This window comes from Pteropus medius, unplaced genomic scaffold (assembly GCF_902729225.1).
Source record: "Pteropus medius unplaced genomic scaffold, Ma_sr-lr_union100, whole genome shotgun sequence".
NCBI classification, from domain to species: domain Eukaryota; kingdom Metazoa; phylum Chordata; class Mammalia; order Chiroptera; family Pteropodidae; genus Pteropus; species Pteropus medius.
Genome location: NW_024342471.1, coordinates 26,026,653 through 26,033,746, shown reverse-complemented (window position 1 = coordinate 26,033,746; position 7,094 = coordinate 26,026,653). Strand labels below are relative to the sequence as shown.

Genomic DNA, 7,094 nt, shown 5'->3' with positions numbered 1-7,094 from the left:
CTCTGCGATTCTGAAACCCTTAGAATAATAAGCAATTCGTTTAGAGCAGCGAGTCACACAGCAGCTCTGGCTTCCGGCTCCCGCCTTCCCACTGAATGGCCGTGATTGCGAGGAAACTGCCTTCTGCGTCCTCCTGCATTTTCCCCCTGAAAAGAAGCTTCTCCCTCAGCATTAACGACTCCGCACTCAGACGGCGGGAATGTCACTGGGTGTCACACCGCTCTGGGTCTCTGACACGGAAGAGACGGCCGCGGGCAGGCTGCAGACGTCGGTGGTTAAGTGATGCCTCTCTCTGTTAATTATGCGTCTGCACGAGGTTAAGGGGAGCAAACGGCGCCGAGACATATTACCCGAAAAAATATTTTATCGGCACCTAATTTTCCAACGATGCGTGAGCATGGACCTATACATCATTCGCTCCCGTCGTTAACAGCCCCACCGTAAGACCGCCAATGCAAGGGTACCAACGCATAATTCTAGTGTATTTAAGCTAAAAAAAAAGTAAGTTATAATCTATATTTTTTCAGTTTGGAATTTTCATTTAATTGCCCCCTCCTACCTGAGCGAGCGATGCACCAACGTGTCCAGATCAAACATTCAGATTCTTCAGAGACCGGGGAGGGGGCAGGTGGTTTCCGATGGTCCCGCCGGGAGCGGAGCATCACGGACTCTGCGCAGCGTCACCGTGGGCCCCCGCCCACTGCCGGTCCGGCCGCTCAGCCTCGTCTGGTGGCTGGACAATTAAGTCCGCCCGAGGGAGTCGCGCACGCCCGCCGGTGCCGCCGCCGAAGCCCAGGTGCGCCGTGGGCAGGTTCGGACCCGGCTGCTCCACGTGCTTCCTCGGCAAACTCCCGTCGATGGCCCGGCGACGGCGCTGGAATGCCACCGAGCGCCGTAGCTGGCTTCGCGAATCCGCCCGAGCGAGCCACGAGGCCACGCATGAGTGTCCTCGGCGGAGCTGCCCGGCTGCCACACGGCGGCTCCGAGCAGAAGCTCCCCCGGCGACGCGGCCGCCACCGCCACCGTAGGCTGAGAGAGGGCGGCGAAGACTCGTGGGCTGCGGGATCCGACTTGAGTGACCCGAAGGGAATCGGCTGTAGGGCAAACGTGTGGGGGTCACGGAAAGTTCTGCGGGACGGGAACGAGCCCTCTGCCATGCAAGGCCACTGCCCAAGGCCAGCACCGCGTCCCGCCGGCTGCCGGAGGCCCCGAAGCAGGAGACCAGTGGACGCTGTTTTCGAGGATTTTAGAGTGAGACCCAGGTGCCAATAGCTTTTGCTTTGGAGGACGGTCACTCGAACTGGCACGTCCTTGGTATTTTAAAACACGTGTAAATTCCAGAGTCTACAACTTGTATTGACAACTTCAATTTAACTCTGGAGTTGAAACACATCACTTAAGTCATCGCCCCATTCATTCATTCTTCGTTCATTCATTCATTCGGTCATGCCAGGAGGCCGGTGAGAATGGGAATCGAATACCTCTTGGTGCGGGCCAGAGGGTGACATCTGGGGAACGTTATGAAAATCAGGGTTTGACTCGGACCCCTCAGGATGCTTGGGGTCCGGTGACTGCTGCTGGGGGAGGGGGGCTACCAGGACCGGGGAGGACACGGCGCGTGTTCAGGACAGACGCACCAGCGTGGCCGGGGACACAGTGGCACCGTCTCAAGGGCTGCGACGTGGCCGTGCCCAGCTGCTGAGACTGCTGGTGCCCCCTCCCCTTCCCCCTCCCTAGAGCAGTGACCTCAGCGGCCACTTGTTTCTCGTGGCTCAGCCACAAAATGGAAAAGGGCTGTGGGACCCCAAGTGGATTTTGCACCAGCAGAGATTTATTCTGACCCTGGGCTTCCCGCCTCTCCACAGTGGCGGGTGGGCCCCCTCGCAGCCCCCGAGGTGTTTTCCCAAGCACCTGCCGTGGGAGGGGTCTGCTGCCGCCCAGGATGCCCAGGCCCTCGAAAAGTCCTCCAGCCCCTGCCCGTCCAGGACCCCCGCCGGCGGCCCACAAACGCGATGGACATGTCGCGGAGGGAATCTCTCCTACTCTGCCGACATCTCCTTCTGGTGGGATTCGAGGCGTTTTTCTTCCCGGTGACTTGTCTGGCCCTCCACTGTGTCCATCTCGGAGAGTGACCAAGAGGACCGGGGAGAGCTCGTGGGCAGAGAGCGCGGCCAGTGTCCCTGGCTGTGGGAGCTGCGTGATACCACCGTCCCTCGGGGTCACGGCCTCCGTGGGGCCCCTTCACGCGCTTGGTTGCCTCTGCTTCAAAGTCATCCTCGAGAGTTCCCTGTATTGGCCCATCCTGGGCCGACGTGGTCTCCTCATGCTGCTTTGGGTCACAGTTCCGCGTGGCCTTAGTAAGTCCGCTTGGTAAAGTCCCCCAGCAACTTAGATTGAGGTGTTTCAGAGTTCTCTCTCCTCTCTCTCTCTCTCTTTCTCTCCTCTCTCTCTCTCTCTCTCTCTTTCTCTCTCTCTTTCTCTCAAGATCTATCCATGAAAATCACCACTGCTCTCCCTGGCTCCCTATCACCCACGGGAGACAAAATGGAACGAGACAGGACCAAGTTGGGGTCCCGAGGCTGCCATGAGTGACCACGGCCCTGTGTCTTCAAACAGCAGAAACCCGCTCTCCCTCTGCTCTGGAGGGTGAAAGGCCACACTGAGCCAGCAGCGGGGTCCAGGGAGCATCGTCCTTGCCACTTCCGGCTGCCGGTGGCTCCAGGTGTCCTTGGCTTGTGGCCGTGCCGGTCTCTGCCTCTGTCCTCTCGCAGTCTACCTCTCTCTCCTCTGTGTCCCCGAGGACATTTGTCGCTGAATTTCGGTCCCACCCAGAGTCCAGGATGACCTCATCTGGAGAGCCTCAACTGAATCACGTCTGCAAAGACCCCCTTTCCAAATGAGGTGACACACACAGGTCCCAGAGATCACAAGGCGGAGATGCCCTTTGGGGCCGTCACTCAGCCAACTGCAGGCCCAGGCACAGGCTGACCCCTGGTCACGGCGAGTCCTAGACGGGCACAGAGCTAAGTGCTGCAGCTAAGACTTCGATGCAATTTAATTTTCCTGGAAATGTTTTAATTCCCTTTGATCATTTTCTCAGTTTGCCTTATATAGTAGTCACGGGATATAATTATAAAGAAATGGAATAAATGTTTTTTTTCAAATCCTGCCAAAACGCACATATAAATGAATAATGTTGGCCTAAAAGACGCTGGCTTGGAGTGTTTACCAACTATTCCAAATTACTTTTATTCTTAGAACCACTTTTTAAAACACATCAGACAAATCGGTTTTAATTAAATTAATTAATTAATTAATTGATTTATTGCGTTTTTTATTTTTATTTTTTTAGACGAGGCAACCCTTGGTTGACCTCCCAGATTGCAAGGAACTTGTCAGCTCACGAACCCTTATTTTTAAAACTTTTTTACACCTACAGCCCCTGGTCTTCCTAGGTGGTCTCCCATCCAAGGACTAACCAGGCCCCACCCTGCTCAGCTTCCGAGACCGGACGGGATCGGGCTTGTTCAGGATGGTGTGGCCGTAGACTGAGTTTTCATTTTAAAAGCACGACTCTCGTTCAGATTTCTCAGACTCGGAGCCTGATTCCGCATACCTGACTTTTCCGTGTCTCTGCGCGTACCGTAGAATTGGACTTTAAATATGGTGAATGCGCCGGCTGGAAGACGTCACCGCAAAGCCTCCCTCTGCCGCCTGAGCACAGCTGAGACGTCGCTAAGAACGTTCAGGGCCCGTAAGGAGGGCCAGCCCTGAGAGGGGAGGCCGAGGCCGTCCTTTCCTCGACCTGATTCTAGCTGTGATTTCTAAGGACGGTCGCTCAGGTTCCCCCGGTGGTTGACCTCCGCCCCTGCACCGTGCGTGGAAGCCCCGCCTGATGACTGTGGTCTGCAGGGCGTTCGCCGTCTGCCGGGCACAGACCACGCGGCTTTACCCTTGAGCTTCAAGGGCACCCGCCTCGCCCTGAGCTGCTGGTCAGTCCCGGCGATGGATGAAGTGTTTGCGGAGACACCTGGTGACGGCGGACGTCGTTAGCAGAAGAGGCGTCGGGCACGCCTGGCTCCTGTGCGGAGGTGACCCCGCGCGCTGCCGCCCGGGAGACTCGCTCCAGATCAACAGCCGCCGACTGGCTGTGCCCGCTGGAGCAACGTCGACAACAGAAATGAGAAGGGCCGGGAAACCTGACCGTTTCTACCTGGACATCGCGACTGCTTTAAAAATCAGACATTTTCAGATGGGACGAAGAACCCCTCGCCGCTCTCAACTTCATGACACAGAGGACTGGAAGGAAAGGCTCAAATTATCGATAGCATCGGCCAGAGGTGCCTCCTCTCACTCTGGGTCATAGATTTAGAATCCTAAATGGAACGTCGGCAAGCCGAATGCCTGGACGTGTGTGCGCATGTGCAGGCCCACGCACAGGCATGCACACGGTTAAATCCTAAGAGGCGTTTTTCATTGACCATTTGTTATTTTAATATCAAGAAATCTATGAATGTAATTCGATTTACTAACAAATAGTCATATCGATAGATGCACAGCGTACGTAATAAAATCCAACACCCGAATATGATTTTAAAAAGAATCTCCTAGCAAATTAGAAATAAAAAGGAACATTCTTAATGCGATTAAACCCCAGGCAAAAACCAGCCTTTGTTTTAAAACGATTACAGTCCACGTGAAGGTAAAATACCCTGCTTATTCGTTATTATGTGAAAATAAAAACGCACGGGGACTTAGCTCAGAGACAAACAAACTGGCTGTTGGAACAAAGTGAGAAGGACCTCTCAGGAAGAATCCGGGCACACGGGCCCCTGGGGACAGAGCGGGGACACGCGGTGGGCCGCTCTGCAGAGGTGCGAGAGGGTTCGCCGGCCTCACTGACACGGTCATCAGCAGGCCTTTGCTCTCCACCCCGTCCAGCAGTAAGTTCCAGGTCGACTACAAACTGAAACATGAGAAAGTGAAACATTTCAAACGAAACGGAACGAACCTCTTAAAGTGACCATGACAGACTAGCTTATGATTTTCGAGAGCAGACAAGTTTCTTAAATTAGACCGAAAAGGTACAGACCACAGAGGGAACAAACGATGCCACATTTGATCACATTTACGTCGAAAGCAGCTGCGCGATACAAGATGCCTTCAACGAGCCGCGGACAGGCAGCCACGGTCTGGCACCACGCAGCGACGGCGCACGTGGCCGGCAGCGGTGGGGACCCAGGGGTCCTCCGGAGTCGTGAAGGGAACAGGACTAACGAGCGACGGAAGACGACATGCCACACGACAGCCGGTGTGCAGGAAAGGCGGGTGGGCGTCAGGCGCAGGAAGGGGAGCTCGAACGCACGGTCCCCGAGACCGCGAAAGAAAACCACAGGGTGAACCCTTTTCCCACGTCCATCTGAACAGCGAAAACGCCCAAGCGTTTAGCGCCGAGCCCGGCCGACGTGCGGACGTGGACTTGTGCGTGGGGCTGGCGGGAGTGTGGCGAGCGGGCATCCGCGGCCGGTAGAAGAGGCCAGCACGCCTCCAGGCGCGTGTGCACGAGGCCAGAGCTTGCTCCTGACCCTCGGACCGCGGGCCCGCGGCGCTGACCGCGACGACCGTCCGGCGGGCACATTCCAGCGGTCCGCGGGGAGGTGGCTCACTCACGCAGCGGGAGGGACGCGGCAGGTGGCGTGACCGGAGCGGCGCGTGCTGACGCGAACTGGCCTCAGAAACGTAATGATGCGCGTGAACGAGAGGAAGGTGCTGCGTCGCACACGCAGTGCGACGGCCTCGTGTGACATCTGGGAGCCGTTCGCCATGGGGTGCCAGGCAATGCTGTGAACGCTTGTGTCGATGGAAGACAGAACCACGAGTGGGGTGACACCCACGACCTCTGGGGAGAGAGTGGTAGACACGAGTGGGGTGAACATTGGCCTGTGAGCCGAGGCTCGCGGGGACCCCTTGTCTCCTGGCTTAGAGTGTCACATGTGGGCTCTGGTGGCTGACAGAAAGCCACCCGAGACAGAAGCACACTGTGACTGACGACAGACAGCCATTCTCAGCCCCTCTCTTTAAATGCCTTCTGTCAGGGAGATCAGAAAACAAAGCTTTCCAGGCTCTGTGCAGCTGAAGATGGCTGCAGGATTCAGAGGGCCCTGGAGGAGCTGCTGGGGAGGGAGGTGGGAGGCGGGAGAAAGTGTTTCTTCCGCCTCCTTGGCTAAGCTCTGGACGTGGTCTTAGAGCCTCAGCAGCCATGCTGGGCCTTGGAAGGGAATCAGGATGCGCCCAGCTCCTCAGCTGACCCCTGAGCCCACCTTCCTCACGTCTTACGTAGGAGAATTAAACCTCTCTACTGATCATCTGCACTGTGATAAGGCGTCTTCATCAGCACACGCTCTTCAGGTAAAAGGTAATTAGCTAGCAAGTCACCAGGACGCCTACGGAATCCCGCAAGATTCCACAGCTGGAGACCCCTGCCGAGCAGCGAAGGGGCTCTATGCCAGCACCACCCTCCCCCAGCACGAATGCGAGGGACAAAGGACCAGCCCCCGCCTGGGGCACGTTTCCGACAGGGACCTGGGACAGACAGTGGGTGAGTCTGCGTCACCAGCACGGTCCTAGCCGCTGGAGGCTTGGGATCGCGTGCATTAGTCGGATAGAAGAGAGTTTGGATGGACGTCTCGAGGAACTTCCCCTGCAGACCAGGCTGGCGTTTTCACCTGGGACGCCCTGCAGGGCGTTCTACACCCCGTCACTGTCCGCCCTCCACGCCTCCCCACCCGCCGCTGTCATGGTATTCCGGGGGTGGCCACAGAGGGACCATCAGCGCAGAGCTGGGGGGCTGATCGCTATTAATTACGGATAAAACAATGGTGAGAACAGTCGCAGTGCACCAGGTTACAATTCACACGGACATGATGAAGGCCACCCCTGGAATCCGCCTGCCACGGCCACATTTTTGCTTCGTTTTCATTGTAAAGCACATTCTCTCCTAATCCTTAACCTCGACATTATTAAAACTGCACCGGGAATCTATTTAAAAAATCTCACGGTGACATTTCAGCAGAAGAATGACCTTCCCGTTTTAA

The 7,094-nt window shown here is 56.4% G+C and overlaps 1 pseudogene; it reads right to left on the bottom strand.

Annotated features, from left to right (window-relative positions):
- Positions 1-3,430: 3,430 nt before the first annotated feature.
- Positions 3,431-3,549, bottom strand: LOC120604089 (uncharacterized; annotated as a pseudogene).
- Positions 3,550-7,094: the final 3,545 nt, after the last annotated feature.